The 22,014-nt window shown below is 37.8% G+C and overlaps 1 pseudogene; it reads right to left on the bottom strand.

Annotated features, from left to right (window-relative positions):
• The window catches only part of LOC112391492 (40S ribosomal protein S2 pseudogene), a 68,978-nt pseudogene that overhangs the window by 3,386 nt on the left and 43,578 nt on the right, over positions 1 to 22,014 (bottom strand).

Below are 22,014 nucleotides of genomic sequence, written 5' to 3'. Positions count from 1 at the left end.
CTTATGCATGCTTATATGTATATTATTATGTATAAAACAAAACAGACAAGTTTGACTAAACCAGGGTTCTGGTGCCAAAGCCAAAATCACTGGGCACCTTTTTCCAATGTTGAGCCCATCCAAAAATACCTATATGAGTATGTGTGCACACATGCACTCTTTTGCACACACATACACACACACACATATACACGAAATCAGGTTGTAGAGTCAAATTTTATATAAATATTTGAATTGATTATGATAAAAAGACTTACAAAGGTGTAAAAGCAATCACTTAAAATTATAGTTTCCATAAATGTCATTAATCTTACTAGATGTTGACAAACTGCTTTAAAATGCATTGATTCATATGTCTACTACGAAGTGTAAGTGTGAATCTTAGCCAGTGATTAGAATTATAGCGTTTTTATTAATTTATTCCAGTCTTACAGACATATATCCATATGTCACTATTTTCATTGACTTAACTACTAGAAAGGTAGATAAACTCTTCATATACCTGTTGAACTCTTCTGTTTTATTCTTTTGTGAATTGTCTTCAGTACTCTTGTTGCATTTTTCTATTTAGTGTATAGTATAGATATAGTGAATCTTAGGTACTGCAAATACTTCTTTCCCAATCTATTGTTTTGTCTGTTTCCTTTTTTATGGTATGTAAATCACTAAGATTTATAATTTCTATCTTGTCAAATAGGGTTTGATTTCTAGTTTTTCAGATGTAATGGTTATACATGAAGTTCTTAAAAGGGCCTACAGTGCTCTATGTGACCTGATTCAATTCTCTCTCTCAACCCCCCTCCCCCACCCCACTCAGTTTCTTGTAGCCACATACCTACCTTGCTTTTCCTTAAAGACCCAAGGCACACTCCCACATTAGAACCTTTATATCAACTCTTGCCTTTGCTCAGGGTTCTCTGGTCCAAGGAATCTGCCTGAATAATTAGTTCACCTTCCTCAAGTCTTCGCTCAAGTGCCACATTTTCAGTCCTATCTTCTGGCATTAATTAGTATTGTTATCTGACCTACTCTCTACCCACCCACTCTGGCTTCATCATTCACAGCCTCTCTTTCACTGCTTTATGCTCTTTATTCCTTTTTTTCTATAGCATTTGTTATTTCCTGACAAAATCAATCATATAACTGTTTATTTTGCTTGTTATTTATTGTCTGCTACTTATTAAACATGGAGCTCTGTGTTTTGTTCATTTATGTGCCTCAAACATGGAGCATAAACAAGGTGCAGTAAATATGTAGGAATGAAGGATGCATTATCTTTCTAGTTTTACATGTGAGATTTTTTTACATCATTTTGTTATTATCATTATTTTTACATTTAGGTTTGGTCTCTATCCTAAATGGGCTTTATTTTTTCTGCATAGTATAGCAGAGTGGTCCACTTTTATTAACTTCTAGATGGATAGTGGTTGTTCCAGCTTTATTTTATAAATAGCACACTTCTCTTTCCTCTAAATTAAAATAACATCTCTATTATACCTTAAATTATGGTACATATTTAAAGCCAAGTCTGGATCTTCTTTTCTTTTTCCATGACCTTTTTTTCCCCATCCAGTGTTATACTGATTTGATTAAGGTAGCTTGAGAGTATGATCTCTCCATTTAAAACTGTACCCCCTTTGCATGGGCAATTTCCCCCTACCTTGCTTAATTTTCCACTTCTAACATACTTTTCAAGTTATAGCCTACCATACAATTTTACTTATTGTGTTAATGGATTATATTTCATTTATCCTCTCTAGAATATGTGTTTAATGAGGTCAAGGGTTTTGTTTCTTTTGTTCTTATTTATCCCTATGTGTCAAGAAGGACAAATATATGGGCATTCATGCCCAATAATACCTTTAAAAATGAAAAAGTCGATTTTGATTTCTAGAAGTGCATTGTTACAACAGAAAAAGACTATTGTTAAATGTATTTCTTCATCACCTTACCAAATATATAATTAATTCTAGTATAATATTTTAAGATTCTCTAGGTAAGCAGTCACCTCACCATCAAAACAAGAGATTATTTTAATATCTTCCAAGTGTTTTATCTTTTTAAAAAAATTTTCCTTCTTATTTGTTGGAACCTCAATATATTGTTGAATAATACTGGGTATAGTGAATATTCCTGCACAGTGTCTGCGTCAGTGTGTGTTACCTGGTTAACACCCCATAAATCTCTGTTGAATGAAATTTGCTGAAGGAAACCATTTATTATATAATGCTAAATTAAAAGTAAAGCATAAAATGCCGTGTGGAAGAAACCAGTCAAGAAAGAGTACAACCTGTCTAATTCAAATTTTATGAAGTTCAAGAACAGGCAAAATTAATATATTGGTGATAGACATCAGAAGAGTGGTTTCTCTGGAGAGGGTGTTGACTGGGATGAGCAGGGGTTCTGGGATGTTGTGCTGCAAATGTGCCTAGAATAGTTCCTGACATACAGTAGTATGTTCATTATATATTTGTTGAATGAGTGAATATACTTGAAGTGCACTAAAATTCTCACAATGGGCTTAAGTATCACTTGGAAGCAGATTTCGAGTGTCTTCTACCTCTGATGGAATTGTGTTTGCATCTGCCAAGATAGGGTGTGAATGAGCAATGGGGCATTCTCTGAAAGAAAAGTCCTCTTTCTTAGCTCAAATGGCAAGTCGTGTAGCACAGCAGAAAAAAATGGATGATATTTAATGTCTGGAAGATTCACTTGGAATCCTGATTTCACCACATTCTCTTTTTGTGAAGTTTGCCTGGCTGCCCATATATTCAGAGACCAATTTTCTTCATCTGCAAAACAGAAATGTTCCTGAAATTGAGTGAGATGATAGTACTCAGCCTCTACTAAGCATTCACTACATGCCACCCTCTATGCTAAGAACATTGCATATGTTACCACATTTCTTGTGTGTGAAATATGTGAATTACTTAGCATAGAACTCAATAAATATACATTTCTCCTCTATGGTGTTAAATTTTTAAGACCCCTCCAATTAGCTTTCTATATGTTTTATATTACCTAATTTCTTTTCTTTACATTTTGTAAATTATTCTAGACGGTACTTTGCTGCCCTTTCCCTAAAGACTTTAAATTCCATTGCCTTCTTGAGTTGCATAAATTCATTGGATTGCCAAATTTTAGTGTGGTGATGGCATGTAATCTTTTCCAAAATAAATATGGTATTATCACTGGTCAAGGGTCATCTGAAAGCTTTAGGATACTTTGGGTGAAGTAGAATTGTTTTCTTTCCATTTTTTGACAACCCTCTGCCTTTCAGTCATAGATTTTTGTTTTGTTCTCTGAAACAACATAGTTCTCTGACAAGCTTGAGATAGGTGAATATCAAAATCCCCATGAATATATCACACATAAAACAAGTAAGGTGACAATAGCACTATTTTATAAATGTAAACTTTGGAAGGAGTGGCATATTCGATTTAAGATTTCTTGAATCAGCAAAGGGAGTGGAATTTGGAATAGATTCTCATGGAGAATAGGAACGGTTGAGTAAAGAAGGGTAGATGGATTTCTGGGCTTCCAGGGACTTATGCCAACCTAGGAGCTGCCTTGGTTAGGAGTGTGGAGAAGCAATGTTTGCAAAAGAGATTCCATAAAAGAGGGAGAGAAATATTGACGGAGGCTTCTTCCTGAAATGTGGGTTTAAGAAGGTCACTGGTTGAATGGGCGGGTGCAAGGACTTAACTTGAATCATATTAACAGTGTCAGAACAAGAAGGAGTTGATGCCCCTTTAGTTTCACCTGAATTTATCCATAGCGATATTTGTGGAGTGTCCACTATATGCCAAGCTCTATGCTAGGTCTTTCCAGGAGTTATTGCATTTACTATTCAGAGCAGCCTCTGAGTTAGGGATTACAAACCCAGATGAAGAAATTGAGGCTAAGGGAGGTGAAGTGGAAGAAATGAGAAAAAACATGTATAAAAACTTTTTCCTCATCTGGAACACAAATGAGAATGAGGCATGCGTTTTTAAAAAGTACTAAGATTTCTCTCTCCACCACCCCACCCCACCAGCTTTTTTTAATGTCCCCGAAAGGCTGGTATTAGGAATCCTCCCACAGCTCATCTCTCTTGAGAGCTTTCCTAACACTGCTTCTGATTAAACTAACTGATTAGACCCAATGGCATAAGGCACAGCTTCTGTCCTTTGAGAAAGAACAAATAAGAATGAAGTGTTAGATTGCAAAGTAATTATGTATTCTGTTCAAGTGTCAACCATCTGTTGCAGTTGTTTAAAAAGCAGACATAAGTCAACTGTTGAGGTGAGATGTTTACCATTGCAAACACACAGTAAGTTTATGACACTAATAGAGATCCGTTGTTCTACCATGTGCCTGGAAGCTGCAGTGGGATTCTGCTGATGTCTTGGGAAGCCCACCTTCCGGTGAGGGTACAGGTCATAGCTCCAGGTAGCTGATGATTAAGTACTAGTCTTAAGTATTTCAGAATTGGAAAGCCTTCTTAAAGGATCAACATTCTGTTTACAGATGGAAAAACTGAGATAAATGAGGGCAGGGAACTGCTTATTTTATACTTAAAATTTCAGTGCTTACAGTTTTCTGTGGAAATTTTATGTTTGCACATAGGGTTCTCCCTCAGGTGTATTAAGTCCCTAAAGGAAGGGACACAGTTGTCCCTATGTTAGCTGCATAGACTAGTACCCAAACATCACAGTGTCTAGGATATGTTGTAAAAGATAGTTGTAAGATGGGTGGAGGTTTTTCTAACAAGGCCACAAAGCACAGAGAATTTGCACACCCCCTTAGCTCCAGAGTCTTGCCTTTCTTTGCCTTATCAATTTCTTCATTGAATAAGCTGAACGTTCTGCCAAACTGTGGCTTCTGATAATTCTCTTCAATGAAAACAACTGGAATTAGACTGCAAGTTAGTCTCAGTTTACATTACAGGAGTCAATTTAAACCCAACTATAAAGAATACTGCCCAAACAAGGAAAACCACTTTTCTTTTGACATAGCTCACTCTGTTTCTGAGTGAATGAATAAATCCTTTTGATAGAAGTGAGTTTTGACCTTTTGTATTATTGGGTAAATCTAGTCTCGAGGACAGTCAGTGGAGAACGTTATAGACATCATGGACAGGGCTGTCCCCAGCCCAGTTTCATTGGCATCTGCAATTAGGCTGTGGAAGTGGAAGTCATTCTTTGACATTGCTGACTTGGGATCATCTACCAGGGATGGGGACTTTACAATCAGCCTATCACATTGCACAGAGTTAGTTCTCTTTCATTGATTTTAAGTGTGCCTTTTTGTAATTCTGTAATTTGTTTCTAGCTTTGCCATCACTAGTAACACATCCCTGGACAACTTCCTTCTCTCTCTGTTGATCTTCCAATGTTGATAAGAGATTTAATCTTCTCTTTGTGATTCAGAATTGCAAAATCCCTTCACTTATTCCTCACCAGACTTACTATCCAGATCATGGGACCTATTCCTGTGGACACATTCCAGTTGTCAGTGACTCTATTAAAATGAAATGTTCAGATTCAGCCAATGGAATTTGTGAGGAATATTTAATTGTGCTAATAGCACCCCTTATCTAAGTTCCTAACTAATTGCATATTCAGGGAGCCAGGTAATGACAAGTAATGATTTCAGATTAATTACTGTACCAGGCAACTGTAAACAATTTTAACTCAGGATTTCAGTTGGATACTGACTTTTGCAGCCTTCTCCATGACTTTTGAAAGATCAGTGTGAAATAGAGAGTGAAATGGGCCCACATTTCAATCTAAGGTCTGGCTGATGAAGCCCAGTAAAAGTTTTATTCCCATCGGCCTCTGAAATTAGATTGATGATATATTTTTTTTCCTACCAAGAGCAGAGGCCACCCGAGTTCATGGAGGGGCAACTCTAAGGTATTTTGGTAATACTGCCCCTTTTGGGGGACTGGGGTGCAAGATTCCTCAGAGGGACTTAAAAAACTAAAATAGGTACCTTCTTACAGCCAAGAGGGGGCAAAAAATGAAAACAAGTTATTGCAAGAAAAGTCATTGATTTTCTTCACATTATGCTTAATTTTAACATCAGAGCTGCTGTGTAAAAAATATAGTCACAAATACCTTAACCTCCCGACTATTTTTATTCTGTGTCCTTACTGTTCCTATGATATGAGCACCACATCCACCCCAGGATATTTCCTCATACAAATACTCCTCAAATGACCACCTGACCCTCTGACCCAGGAGGATGCTGCCATAAGTCAGTATTCCTTTAATATTTAGAAGAATAAAACTGTCAACATGTCTTACTTGTTATGCATTTATTTGTTCATTGCCTCACTTCCCCTCAAAGATTTAAGTGTACTACAACAAAAAGGCATACAATAATAAAAACAAAACAAAATGAGAGTGAGAAAGTAGGACTGGGGGAAATATTAAGAGTAGAAATTCAAAACCATGGTGAAAAATGAAACCAAGTGCTCTGGTCATAAGGGTTTATATGATAGCCACTTTCTCACATCCTTTACCTCCTCTTAGGCACTATTTTGGTTTTTTTTGGAAGCCAATTGTTTTTTGTCATAGAAAAGAATAATACCATTATTTTCTCTTGGACATTTTCATCCAGATGTTTATTGTAGTTTATTTTCAGTGTTTTAGTTTTATTTTGGGCTTGCTTTACTAAAGTTAAGGTGTAGTGCTACAGCTGATGTTAAGAAGAATAGTTTGTACTCTAGGAAAAATACATGAAATGACAAATACAAGATACAGAAAATTACTGGGGATGGTAGAATGCATGTAGCTCAAATTTTTCCAGTTCTGTCAGCAGGAGTTTTTGTTGTCAGAAATATATTGCACCGCAAAAGAGAGGACTTGAAATATCATTATCACATAGTCCAGACCCCTCCAAATGGATCCCACTCAGTCCAGATGAGTATGACACTCTAATTGCCCTATCTAGGGTGATGTGTCTCTCACATACAGGATTAATTCTGTTGCAAACAAGAAATTCAAGGAGCTCCAAGTGAGGAGGTAAGGAGTATCTGCACTGAGGAATAGATTCAGAGGGGATCCAGGAGGGTATTGAGATGATTGACATGAAAGGAAGCAGAAACATCAAGTTTTAAACCAGTGCTTTCAAGAGGTTGGCAGTAAACAAAGCAAAGAGTTGAAGCAGAAGCTAATAGGATTCAGGGTTAAAAGAAAATATTTGTTTTTGTGGGTTTTGTTGTTTTAAAATAGAAGAAGCAAATAAGTTATAAATTCAGATAAAGAAAAAATGAAGAAAGAGTGGATGAATATATAATAGGAAAATAGGACAACTGACACACAAGATGATGAAGCAAATGGGAAGTTAACTGCTGGTTAGATGGATTCACTTTGGATCTGGGTCACATCTCTTTTTCTGGGAAAGATGGAATGTTGTTGAGGATAGAAAATTCTCCCTCTCTCCTATTCCCAGGCTTACATGATTACTGAACCAACTGTGTCATGAAATAATCTGCAACGTTAGTTAAATGGTGAAATTCCATGATTCTAAGTATCAACCTGTTTGGAGGAGGGCCTGAATCATGGCAGGAAACATCCATTTCTGTAATGGGAATTTTTTATAGATAGGCAAAATGCTTGAAGCCACAAACATTTAGTTAGAGGGAGTTCAGGATAGATCTCTACTATAAAGAAGAATTGGCACCTTAGTCATAGAGACTTAAATAGAATCCCAGTCCTGGGGTATGGGCCAGACATGTCAGAGATGAGGCTCCACACCATAAACATGTTCCCCATTTAGCTGTTTAACTGTTGGAGGGAGACTGCCAAAGACATTTTCCTGATGGGTGCCTAACCCCAGGGCAAGGCACAGAGCTGACCAGAAGAAATTGGAATTAGGAATAAAATGTAACACCAAGACTTCAAGTCAAACTTGTAACAAAAGACATCTTGGATCATACTCTATGAACTCCAAACATCCCATAACTGAACAAGGAATTCATTATTTTAAACAGAAGGAGTGTTTACCCTTTAATATATAATATTCATGAGCCAGATGATTTTGGATTTTATCTTTGAAATATAAAGCTACTTATTGGTTTGAAATATTTTAGCTTGTATTTTTTTAAACAGAAGCACTATATTAAAATAGTTCATACTTTGGGTATTCAACAGAGAAAACTTAGAATTCTATCTCTGCTATTGGCTGATTCTTTGACCATGGGCAAATTTCAGAAGATTTCTGAGTGTCACTTTTATCATTTGTAAAACAGGGATACTAGTGATAGCAATTTCACAAGGAATTTTTTGAGTTTAAATGATATAAAGTGAATGAAAAGGGCTTAGGCATATATCTGCAGAAAATAGAGTAGATTTTTGATCAGGTGCAGTGGGGTGAATCCCATGATTCCAGAATTCTCTTGGGAAGATGACTAAGGTATTGATTGGAAGAGAGAAAAAAGAGAAAGAACTGCCAAAAAAATCCTAGCTTCTTTAAGGAGAGCTCAAGGGGAAAACACTTATATATAGTCAGAATCATCTTTTAAAAGGGAAAACACTTATATATAGTCAGAATCATCTTTTAAAATAACAAAATTCTAATGACTGATTTTTAAAAAAATCACCCAGAGCTGAAATTTCTCACTGTTAGAACTTGACTGGGTTGACATCTTAATACTTCAGACAATTAAGTAGTAGAGACCTCGAAACCAAACCATTGCTCAGTTATCCCAGGGGGAGGTGACAGGTGCAAGGCCAAGAAGGTCAGGGGTCAGTATCACAGCTATTAAGTGGCTGAATTGACCTGACTGGCATTGTATCAGGGAGCCTCATGGCAAAGGTCATGGCAAATGATGAGCTGCAGGAACTGGGGTTCACGGTAAAGAATGTGGTGCTTAAAAAGTATGGCAGGGCTTCCCTGGTGGCGCAGTGGTTGGGAGTCTGCCTGCCGATGCAGGGGACACGGGTTCGTGCCCCAGTCCGGGAAGATCCCACATGCCGCGGAGCGGCTGGGTCCGTGAGCCATGGCTGCTGAGCCTGTGCGTCCGGAGCCTGTGCTCCGCGACGGGAGAGGCTGTTAACAGTGAGAGGCCCGCGTACCGCTAAAAAAAAAAAAAGAATGGCAAAAGCAAAGTGGTTACTGGGCATTGTTCTAAGGCAGATACCCATTTATTGCCCAGAGAACAAGAAAAAGCCAGATCCCAGTTACCCAAACTGAACAGGGTCTGGTAACATAGAGGAAGATGCTCTCACCCTTCAGCTTGAAAGCAAAGAAGGCAGTTAACAGAACCCAGGGAGAGCAATCCTGAGAGAGCTGTGTTACAGGGGCTGTGGCCTTCAGTAGACAGGCACTATCAACCTTTGGCAACCCAACAGGAAGGGAACCCTCTCTTGGTGTTTTACAGAGTTCCTGATGGTAGCCATCAGTGGCCAAATCCAAGTGATAGCAGAGGACAGGGAAGGTAACTGATGAGGTCCAGACATATCAACCTCCCTGGCACAGAGCAAGTAAAGGATGGGGTGTAGATCAGGAGGGATAAACAGAAGATGCCTGTCACACATGCCGAAGATGACAAGCAAGAAGAGGTGAAGGCCTGTTTTAAATGCAGGCAATATGACTCTGGAGTCCTACTCTCAACCATTATGCCATGCAACCTCTACATAAGAGTAGGTCGGGGTCAGAGAATTACCCTCTAAGTCAGGCTAAGCAGCTGAGAATGTATCGTACAAGTAATATGGACCCTAAAAGAGTTTTAAGTAGTGCAGTTATGCAATCTTGTTTATTGGTTGTTTGATTTCTGTTTTGGATTGAGAAAAACACTCTAATTGGGGTGAAGAATGGAGAACAGTAGGACTGGGCAATATTTTTGAGGAGGAAGGTGTTTAAAGCTTTTGTGCTAACCCGGCTGAGATAAGAACTCAGGCTTCAGGAATGGAGATGGCAAAAGAGTCTAATTTATTAAAATCTGTGGGATTTATTTGTTAAAATCTATAAGTGACTAAGTTGTAGGCAGAAGAAGGAGTATAAGAAGCTTCCCAGATTTCTGTCACAGATGGCAGGTAAATGAACGGGGATTCTTATTATTATTTGTTTGTTGTTGGTTACTTGATTGATTTATATATATATATGTTATAAGCAATATGAGCTGTTTAGTAGGTTGTTATATATAAAAGTTTATAATTTAAAAGATAAATGGAACTGAAGATACAGATTGAGGGTTACACAGAATAGATCCTAGTAAAAATAACCTGGGATATATGTATAAAATGAAAAGCAAAATCTAATTTCAAGTGAAATACCATGAGAGGAAGTAGAACCTTAGAAAAAAAACAGAGAAAGAATAATAATAATGATAATAGCAACAGTGGCAATAAAATATCATTAACAATAGGTAACATATAACACATATTTAGTACAGACTATCCTAAACTTTTTCTAAATATTGAATCATTTAAATTTTACAAAAAAATACTTATGGGGTAGGCACTAATATTAAAATCATTTAATAGGTGAAAAACAACAATGATTTAAGATCAGGGGGTATAAGGAAATTGTTTAAGATTACACAGTTAGTAACTGCTAAATTGAAATTCAAGCCCAGATCTCTTTACTGAATCTCTGAAGCCTTCTGTTTATTGTCAGAAATGAAGAAGAAGAAAAATTAAAAAAAACATATCATGGAAACCACAATTGGTAAAATTTTCAACCAGAAGGACGTTTCAGGAAGGCTTAAGAGTATCAGTGCTTCTGGCAACTGCCTTTTCTTTTAGACATCAGGGTGATGCATCTTCCCCTGTGTTACCAGCCACATAGCACTGCACCATCCATGGCTGCTTCCCTAGATCTGTGGTTCTCAAACTTCAGCATGAATTGGCATCACCTATAGGGCTTGTTAGACTAGAGATTATATGGCCTCACCCCTAGAGTTTTGGATTCAGTATCTCTGGAATAGAACCTGAGAATTTGTGTTTCTGACAGATTCTCAACTGATGCAGATAATGCCAGTCTAGGGACAATACTTTGAGATCCATTGGTTTAAACCATGTCTACAGCTTTGTAAATAGTCCCAATATTAAACGCTCCAGAATTACCCAGTTTGACTGTTCTATGAGAGCACTGAGTCAACATACCACTTAAACTCTGAAACTCAGCTTTCTAATCTGTAAAATAAGAAAAGTAAGAAAATTGTTTCAGTCCAACAATTTGTTGGAAGGATTAAATAAGAGAATAGGTGTACAGTAGTTGCCATGTACTAAGGGCTCAATAGGTACCAGCAATTGTTATCAAGTTGCGAAGTCTCATTCTCTCCTGCTTTCCATGCATACCCTGTATTTCAGCCAAACCAAAGTAATTAAAATTTCTCAACGACAATCGTTCTCACATTTCTATGGACACGTACCAATGTAGGTGCTTTGGTCTGCAGTACTCTTTGGCAGCTTTTTTTCTCTTATATTGATAATTAAATGCTCAAGATTCCAGTGCATTCTTGAAACAAATGCTTTCACTTTCTCTTCCTGATGCCATCATACTTTTAACTCTATAGTAGACCTTCTCACACTACAATGTTTGCCTCCCTGTCTCCCTGACTAGACTATTGTAGAAACAGTGTCTCATGCATCTCAGTAACCACAGGTTCTTGTCTACTACCTGGCACTGAATACTCAGTAAATTTGAGTTAAATGAATGAGTGAATTATTTCTAAGCTTTGTTTCCTAAGAAGTGACCATGTTACTCAGTTTTGTCTAGGACACTCAGAAAAAGAGAAACCCAAAATGTTGGAAACCATTAGAATTATAGTGGAACTGTACACCTCTACTGTCACGGTTTCTCACTATCTAAGACATAGCACAAGGAAGCAGATGGTTTGGAAAGGCATAAAATAAACATGAGTAACACAAAACCTGCCATTCAATAATGCTAATCACACCACAGATTTTGGACAGTGACATCTCCACTTGCTAATAAAACTATTCTGAAACATATGTTCTGGGAAAAGTGAAAATAGATAAAGGAAAGGTAGCAGAATTTCAGCCCTGCCACTTGCTTCAAAGTACTTACTTTTCTATGAAATCATTGAGTGTACATGAAAACTTTTCATTTCAGAAGGCTCTCTGCATATCTGCAACCCTTCTATCACTTACTTTAAAAAACAACCCATGCTTTCTCTGAAACCCTATCATTTAATTTGCAAATTATTTCATATTCTAAAGCTGAGATTACTTGCATGGGTCCAGGGTTATTTTGTATAGCAGTGACAGTTTTTCAAAAGAAATATTTTTAAGTCAATATATATGTATATATAAACATTGCTTTATGGCTTTTCTAAAGGATCATTTTGACTTGTAAAAGTTTTATAGTTTTGCGTGTTTAGAACTTAAGTCTTCAAACAGATACATCAAATGAATCAGTGAAATGTTTGATCCTATGCAGAAAGTCCTATAATATAATGTATTTGAAATAAAAGCACCATGACCTATTTTTGTACCAGAGAACAAGGTACCAGGTCAGATTCACTAATCCATTGAAAAGTATCACTATGTAATTTTACCCTTAATAAATTTCCACCTTTGTCAAGTCTCTACTTTTGACCCCAGTCAAAACACTGGATTTTGAATATCATTTCATTTTAATGGTTTATAAAAGTAAAAGATAGCGGTATGTCTAAAATTAATTGATATATTGGAATTTTAACTCATAAATATTTAAATCTCAGAAAAACATATTTGATAATAATCCAAACACAATAATTTCTTAGTATCCTTATCAAACTCTTCTGAATTCATCCCATAAATAATTAGTACTACAAAAGTCTCTAGGTAAGATGCCGGAACTGACTCATTCATCAAACATTTATTTGGTTTGTAATCCAGGCATTCTGCTTGACCCTGCTAATACAACGAAGAATGTCAGACTAACCTCTTTGGCTCACCAAAAGTCATTGTTGAGTGAAGGAGACAGGCCCTTAGAGAAATGATTATGGCCCGAGAGATAGGGGCTGCGTAAAGATATGAAGTGAACATCATAGAGAACGACACAGAGGATGAAGAGATGAATTAGAAGAGCATCATAGTGACCACTCAATTAATGTGGGATGCACCACTGGGAGAGTACTCAGTGCATCTGATAACAGGAACCTACACACAAAGGAAATCATGCTAAACAGCATGCAAAACAGAGAGAGATGAATATCTGTCTACTTGAGACAATACCAGATTTTAAACTCCAAGAGAGAGTTTAAACTAGTTGTGTCTAGTTTATGTGTCATTGTTAGCCTGGTGCCTAGCACAGTGTCTAGAATATTATTTATTGTGCATGACACTAAATGAAAGAGTAAATGAATTAGTGAACTACAGCTCTTGTCTTATGACAGTAAAGATGGTAGTGAGTGTTGGCACTGAAGATTTCATTGGGTCAAGAGTCTGTGGGAATATGTGTCCTAAGGAATTAGGATTAATCTTGCAGTCTGTAGGGAATCATTAAGGCTAAATATTTAAATCAAACTAAACTAACTTTCTTTCTTTCTTTCTTTCAAGAGATATTTATTGAGCATCTACTATGTTCAGTGTTAATACAGTAAAGTACAAGTGCACTATGATTCCTGTCCTCATGAAGCTTTTATTATAATGGGCATACTGATAATAAACAAGCATAAAACAAAATAAATGTTCCAACTAAAGCTTGTAGTCAGCACTATGAAGCAAAGGTCAGGAGATTACACTTAGCAGCTGAATCCTGCTAGTGTCCTGTTTTATTTACTATCTGGTTTTACACAGAAAAAAATTTACCAACCCCTTCTATAAATGAAACAAGCAGAGATTCAACAGAATGGAGAGTAGACCATCTCAGAGCGAATTCCAAGGATGACATTTTAAAGTAGGTGAAATTTAGAAGAGGTATAAAGGATGGGAAGAAGTAACCCACAAAGAGATGAGGGGAAAGGGGTATCCCAAAACGGGCAATAGTTGGAGTGAAAGCCAAAGGCTAGAAAAATCTAGGATGTTTGAAGACTGCAGAGATGACAGTGTAATTGGAGGGAATGATCAAGGGGTGAGAAGGAGTTGTTATGAGATGATGTTGGAGATAAAAACAGATAGATTTATCAATCTATCCACCCATCTATCTATCGAGATAAACCTCTGGTGGATGAAAAAACCTTTGTTTAAAGACAGCCCATCTAAGCCTTAGCCTATCAGTAAATACCTTTCAGATTTTGACTATGAATGTTGTTAACAGAAAACCAGTATAGTGATGAAAAAGATAGGCTCTTCTCCAACCATTGCAATAAAGCTGGCATGAAGAAGGTTATTTGTGAGGCAAAGCCAATTAAATCTGCATTTATGCTGATTTTGCAGCAATTCCAGAGTGCTTTTTTTTTTCTTTTGAATGGCAGAGCTGGCAAAATGCTAACAAATTCAATGTACCATGCACCACATGAAGCCCAGAGAGTATTTCTAGAAAATGATGATGGTTTTCTAAACTAGTCGAAAAGGGGAGGGTTATTTTAGCCTTAATGCACTCCACTATATCAAGTTGTTTGCTTGAATTATTTATGTGTATTGCAATTTTTAAACTGGGAGCATCAGAGACATTTATGCCAGTGAGAAGTTAAGGACCTTGTAGGTTGTTCAAGGAGAATATTAACTAGGGCAAGCAGCAGTGGCTGGAGAAATATGCCCAAGTCACAGGGGCTTCGCTGTCAGACACACCTGGGTATAAAGATGTATTTGGCTACTTTTTAACTGTGTAATGAGGCAATTACAACCCCCACCTTGAGCTTCAGCTTCCAAATCTCTAACCTGGAGATCTACATTCTGATTTAGTACATAAGATTTAGTAATATGCCTAAAGAATGGAATATATAGTAAGTGTGTAATGAATCATAGCTATTGTTATGGTTAGTATTCTTTTACTCCAGAAAATCCCAATGAGCATAAGAATTCACTAACTGAGCACTGGAGTTACTGCTGTGCACAAAGTATGCTGGCTCTTCTAGTGGTAAAGACACAAATTGCATGCACTTAAAATCCGTAGCGAATAGACCAGTATTTCATGAATATCCTTGAATGCTTGTTAAAATATTGTTTCCCAGGCACCCACCCAAAACCCAGTGGATCAGAATCTCCAAGAGAATGGCTAAAAACTATATGTGTCTAACAGACAACCAAACGATGATACCAATCATGTGGAAAGTTTAAGTGATCAGCCATACAGACAAACACAACACAAAATAGGATGGATCCTTGTCTTGAGAGAGGTATACATAAAATGCGTTAGGAAAGTCAAGATAGGAGAAAGTTTCCTAAATAAAATTCTCACTTTGTGACTTTGAGAACATGTTTGTGAAAAAAAACAGTTGTTACATACAATTAAAAATAAAATGAATGAGGTTAAATGATTAAAAATAAATCTGAACCAAGATATGAGTATTGAATCTGGGTAAGAAAGTATTTATGTTCAGGCAAGCTTCTAGGATTTGCAGTTGGAAAACTAAGTTTCTCCATCAGCTGAAATATCATGAAGTGTGAGTCATGTGTATTCTGTAAGAAAATAGAGTTTGCTTTGTTCAAATCCAAATAGTGAAATATTGTGCGCAACTAAGGAACTGCCTATAGTAAGTATGCACAGCAGGCTGCCCCGCTTTCCATGAAGGAGCACACCATAAGAAGGTGGGTGTCAGCAAGTCATCGTCCCCAGAATGGAGTGTACTGAGGTCAACATAGCCACTGAGAAGAACACCCAGCCCAGATCTTTTAAAAAACCATTTGAAATACCCCAATTTCAGATTTAAAGACAAATACACAGGGAATTCCCTGGCGGTCAGTGGTTAGAACTCCACGATTTCACTGCTGAAGGCCCAGGTTCAATCCCTGGTCAGGGAACTAGAATCCCATGAGCCACTTGACGAGCCAAAAAAAAAAAAAAAGGAAAGAAACAGACAAATACACAGAAGAGAGGTAGATCTGGAAACTTATTCTATGGAGAAAAATCAGGAAAAATAGGAGTGGGACTAGTGGTTGTAGCAAACCCAGTAGTAGAATGTACAACATTGATGCAATGATAGTGTTGCATTTACTGTATTCCAATACTAAAACGTTGTGTGCAACCTCACCACCAATCATCTGCCCTCTTACGGATGGGTCCTAATGCTGCCCCTGTTTTACAAAGGAACAAAATCAGCTTTGAAGCAATTAAGCACCTTTCATTAGGTCACAGGCTTATGAGTGGTTAAGCCAAGATTTGAACCCATGCTACCTGACCTCTGAGACTGGATTCTTTTTATCCCAATTTTAAATTGTGTCCCTTGAAGTAAGAATGTTATGAAGAATCGGACTTCATTTTTTTTTTTTTTTTGCGGTACGCGGGCCTCTCACTGTTGTGGCCTCTCCCGTTGCGGAGCACAGGCTCCGGACGCGCAGGCTCAGCGGCCATGGCTCACGGGCCCAGCCGCTCCGCGGCACGTGGGATCTTCCCGGACCGGGGCACGAACTCGTGTCCCCCACCTCGGCAGGCGGACTCTCAACCGCTGCGCCACCAGCGAAGCCCCGGACTTCATTTTTTGATGTTTGACTGCTGACAGTTTTTAGACTCTTCCCTCCCTTTTGCCCTTATGCTGTGCTCCTAGACAAATTGATAAAAAAGGCTGGGTGCTTCCCCTTTGGTGTGCAAAATTCAAACCATGCAAGCACCTGCCCTCTGGGAACTCTCATTAGCATCACCCCCTAACAACAGTAAAAGCCAAAACCAGTCTCCTTTTCTTGCCATCTTAGGTCATTTTTGACCTGTTTGAGAGTCCTGCCCTACTTTCCCCAGAGATCTCAATTGTGTAAGTAATAAAACTTTCCATACCCTATTGGGGTGTGTGTTTGTGTGTGCGATATGCCCTCAATCTTGATCTACAAACTAAATTTTGAGTTGGGGGGGGCGGGGGCGTCCACTGCCTCTGCAGGAGACCAGAACAAATATATGTCATTTAACACGTTTTCGGCTCTTGTTTTTCCTCCTGTGCATTATTTTTACATCCCAACCAGTCATTCATCCCCTCTCCCTGTTGTACTCAGGAAAATTCTTTCAATAACAGCAAACATTGAACACAACAGATCTTCTTCTTGGAAATCATCTCTAACTAAACACAGTCCCATTTCCCCCTGAGATCTGTGGCCACTTTGATATTCTTCTCATCATTATTATTTTTTCCCCAGACAGCCACAGTTGGTTAATTTTGAGAAGAAAGGTGAAATCTTTTTACCACTCTAGACTTACAGACTTACCACTCTAGACTTTTTACCACTATAGACATACAGACTTTGTTTTAGGCTAGGCAGGGAGCTGGAGACATTCCTCAACCACATCTGGGTATATAAGATGTCCAAAATACAGTGGTTGTTGGAAATACTAAGGAAAAAGGAGGGAAGGCTGTATCACAAAAGCCAGTAAAAGAGGCAGGAAAAATTAATAACATCAGGAATATACCTGAGGTAAAATGGTGACCTCAGGGGGCTTTAGTTTATAAAGTTGAGTCCTGTGCCTCTCCAGTAAATATTTTCTCATGGTCTGATAAAAAAAAAAAAGGCAATCAATGAAGTGACAACAAAACTTATTTTCCCCAACAATAACTGAGTAGTGCCCATTAGAGGGAGCCCTGTAGGTACCCTCAAATTCTTGAGAAAATATCATGACATTAATCTCAAGGTATGACACAGCTGGCAGAATATCCCTTGAAGATATTTTGCTTTCAGCTGAAAAAGTTCTTCTAACAAAGTGGATGTTAGAAGAAGCTCCCAGGCACCCCTGGTTATGTCTATAGCTCATTATCTCCTCATTACAGCAAAGCTGAAGGGGATGAGGAAAATACATTCGGAAAGACACATTCATGTTTCATTGATTGCCAACAGAGCTCAAGCCTCTGAATTCTCACACTTTGGGATATTTTGTTAGGAAAAATAAGCACAATAGGCCCTTGTTTACATGCCCTCTTCCTTCTGGTGCATTGATTCCAGCACAGCACAAAATTGAGCATCTTTCCCAATTAGATTCCCATGAGCCACCTCCACACATGAGCTAAAGTGAGGCTTTCAGTAAGCATATAACTTTTTGTCTCAGAGGATTTGAAACATATCCCACTAATTGAATCCCCTCTTTTGATGAATGAGGACACTGAGGCCCAGAGAAGTAAATTGGCTTGTCCACGGTCACACAGCCAGTGAGTGACAGAGCTTAGGTTGGAACTCAGGGTTCCTGATGTCTCTTCACAACTTTTTAATTATTCTAACAAGTCTGTATATAGTCCCCATTTCTGGAGAAAAAAGTGGTAATTTTAAACCTTCCTGTATTGTTAACAAAACACATAGCCCAGAGCCCTTCTAGGTATACTTAATAATTATGCTTGTGGAGAGCTCAGATTATATTAAGTTGACAAACTGGGGAGGCAGTTGTTCTGAGGCTGGTGAGATCATAAATCAGTTAAGGAATTTAGGATATTTCATTGTGACATAAAGACACAACTTAGTGGAAGCATGTGAATCCTCTAGAGGAGGAAAGAATTGATTAAATCATAAGGACAGAGGCATGCAGAAACAATGAGAAAATGGTTATGAGCGTGAACTTTAAAGTCAGATAGAATGACTGGTGTAAACTTGAGCAAAATAATTCATTTTTTGAGTTTCAGTGTGCATGCTTAGAAAATGGAAATAATAATCACTACCTTATAGGGTTGTGAAAATTCTATCAGACCATATAAATAGTGACCTTTTATTGTAGAGTTATTATATATCAGGCAGTGTTCTAAGCATTTCACATGTGTTAATTTATATTTGTTCTCACACAACCCTATGAAGCAAGTGCTATTATCTCGATTTGACCAATGGAAAAACAGGCATAAAAATAGACATTCTAACAAAGTATCAAAGTTGTTGACTAGGGCAGATGGGCTTCAGAACCTATGATGTTTACTACTATGCTAAATAGATGTGGCATATTTTAAGGGCTTTTTAACTGAGCATAGTAAGTGCTCAAAAAAGGTAGCTTCTGTAAGCATTATTCTTCTTCCTATAAAATTGATGATGATAATGATAGTAAAGAGGAAGAAGACATGGAAGGAGGAGGAGGTGGAGGAGGAGGAGGAGACAAAACAACAACAAAGGAGTAGGTAATAATAGTTAAGGGTATTGCCCAAGGTTACATAAATGGTGTTTCAGCAGGGAAAGGCTAGATTTTGTTGAGTAACAACAATCCTCAAAATTCCAATAGATTAATACTAAAAAGAGTGTTTATTGCTTGTGTTATATGCCCACTATGAGTCAGCAGAGAAATGTGGGGAAAGTCTACTTACCATAGTCACTCAAGGACCCAGGATAATGGAAGCACAATCTCAACACATCCTTGTGTGATCAGCACAAGAGGGAAGGTATGTAGCAAGTCAAGCATTACCCAGTATTGATACATATCACTTCTACTCACATTGAAGTGTCCAAGATAAGCCACAAATCACACCTAATTTCAAAGTGTGTTGGGAAATGCCATCATAACTTGTGCTCATATGAAGAAGAAACTAAACATTATAAACAGCCTTAATGACTTCTACAATGAGTAAGCAGGAGAGTCAGAATCAAAACTGGGAAGTCTGGGTGGATATTAGTTTTTAAGGACCAACCTTCTAACCATCTGTATTAGTTATTTATGGCTACATCACAAATTACCAGAAACATTGTAGATGAAAGCAACACACATATAGTATCTCACATTTCTTAAGTCAGAAGTCCAGGTGATCTCAGCTGAATTCTCTGATGCATGTCTCACAAGGCTACAGTCAAGAGGTCTGCCAAGCTGGGCTATTAGGCTTGGGGAAAGAATCTAGTTTGTTGTGACTCTAGGTAGAAAGTTAATGTTTCCTTGCTGCATCTTAAGTCAGGGCCTCTCACTGCTACTAGAAACCACCCCCATCTCTTTTCATCTCGAACCAAGAACAGTGTGTCACATCCATCTCAAATTTCAAATTTATCTGGTTTCTCCTGCTATCATCCACATAAAACTCTCTGCTTTTAAGGATCTATAAGGCCCAGGCAGGTAATCTCCCTAACTGAAAACCATTGTGCCATATACTATAACACAATCATAGAATGATAGCTCATGAGATTCCCAAGTTCGGGGGTCAAATTGAAACATATCTGGCAAGCCATATTAGGAAATCTACCTGCCACATCAGCACTGACCAATGGATTGCCTTCCAAAGCAAGAATTATCTTCATTACAAAAACTACATCCCAGACTTAGAAGATCATCTTTCAATTACATTGCAGAGAGGATATTTTGGCTGCTGGAGCCTACATTAAATACGTTTCTGTTGACTTTTTTTTTTCATATAGCAGAAATAAATGGAAGCCAACAGTATTAGTTTTCTACTGCTGCTGTAAGAAATTACCACTAGCATAGTGGCTTAATCCAGATTTACTTTCTTACAGTTCCGGATGTAAGAAACCTGACACAGGTCTCACTGGGTTAATGATTCTTTCTATAGGCTTTAGGAGAATCTGTTATTTAACTTTTACAGATTGTAAAAGCTGCCTACAGTTCTTGGCTCATGGCCCCCTTCCTCCATTCCAAAGCCCACAATGGCTGGTGAAGTCCTAACATTTCATTTCTCTGCTCCTTCATTTTTAATTGAAACTTCCTTTAACCAAATGTTCTTCAGGTTTCTAAAAGGTTCTTTCTTTTTAATGACTCACATAATTAGATATGACCAGCCCAGATAAAGCAGGATAATCTCCCCATCTCAAGATCCATACCCTTAATCACATCTACAAAATTCCATTTGCAGTGTAAGGTAACATAGTCATAGATTTCAGGGACTGCAGCATAGAAAACTTTGGGAGTAATTTCTCTGCCCACCATACTGACTTAACCAAAAAAAGTGGAAATCTATTCTGAGGATTCATGCATTTCTCAGGTAAACTAAGGATTTCCAGAAGGGCTTGGAATTATAAACCAGAAGGACAGTTGCAATCTCTCCCCATATGTTTCCTCTGCTCCTCCTGAAAACCTGCTTCACTTTTCTTTCACAGCAGAACCACCTTTTCTTTTCATCCAGTCCACATAACAGAATGACCTTTCAGCGTCTCCTAATTTTATGATACAGATCTAGCCACCATCAGAGGTTGTCTTGACTATTTCTCAGATCATATTTCCAAAAGAACTAATAGGAAGGGTCCAACCCTTGGTCTAACAGTCACACAAAGTTGTGTAGGATGTCCTTTAACCAGTAAATGGATAAACAAAACACGGTACTCTATATAGTGGAATATTATTTAATAGGGAAAAGGCATAAAATACTGATTCACGCTGCAATCTTGGAAATATTATGCTAAGTGAAAGAAGACATACACACACAGAAATTCCCACATGTTCAATTACTCCATTTATATCAAATGCCTAGGTTAAGCAATTACCTACAAACAGAAAGTAGATTAGTGGTTGCCTAGTGTGGGAGGATTGAGGGTAAATGTGGAGTGATTAATAATGGGGATGGGAGTCTCTTTTTGAGGTGATAAAATGTCTTAAAAGTGACTGTGGTGATGCTGTGTGTGATGGTTGGTGATGATTGCACAACTCTGTGATTATACTAAAAACCATTGAATTGTATACGTTAATTTTTTAAACATTTTTATTAGAGTATAATTGCTTTACAATGGTGTGTTAGTTTCTGCTTTATAACAAAATGAATCAGCTATACATATACATATATCCCAATATCCCCTCCCTTTTGCGTCTCCCTCCTACCCTCCCTATCCCACCCCTCTAGGCGGTCACAAAGCACCGAGCTGATCTCCCAGTGCTATGCAGCTGCTTCTGACTAGCTATTTGTTTTACATTTGGTAGAGTATATATGTCCATGCCATTCTCTCACTTCGTCCCAGCCTAACCTACCCGCCCCCTGTGTCCACAAGTCCATTCTCTACATCCGGTCTTTATTCCTCTCCTGGCCCTAGGTTCTTCAGAAACTTTTTTTTTTTTTTTTTTTTTTTGTTCTCTTTTTTTTTTTTGGTTAGATGATTT

The sequence above is a fragment of the Neophocaena asiaeorientalis genome, unplaced genomic scaffold (assembly GCF_003031525.2).
Source record: "Neophocaena asiaeorientalis asiaeorientalis breed wild unplaced genomic scaffold, Neophocaena_asiaeorientalis_V1.1 scaffold90, whole genome shotgun sequence".
Taxonomy (NCBI): Eukaryota; Metazoa; Chordata; class Mammalia; order Artiodactyla; family Phocoenidae; genus Neophocaena; species Neophocaena asiaeorientalis.
Note: the sequence above shows the minus strand (reverse complement) of the source record. Positions and strands in the feature narration are given on the sequence as shown.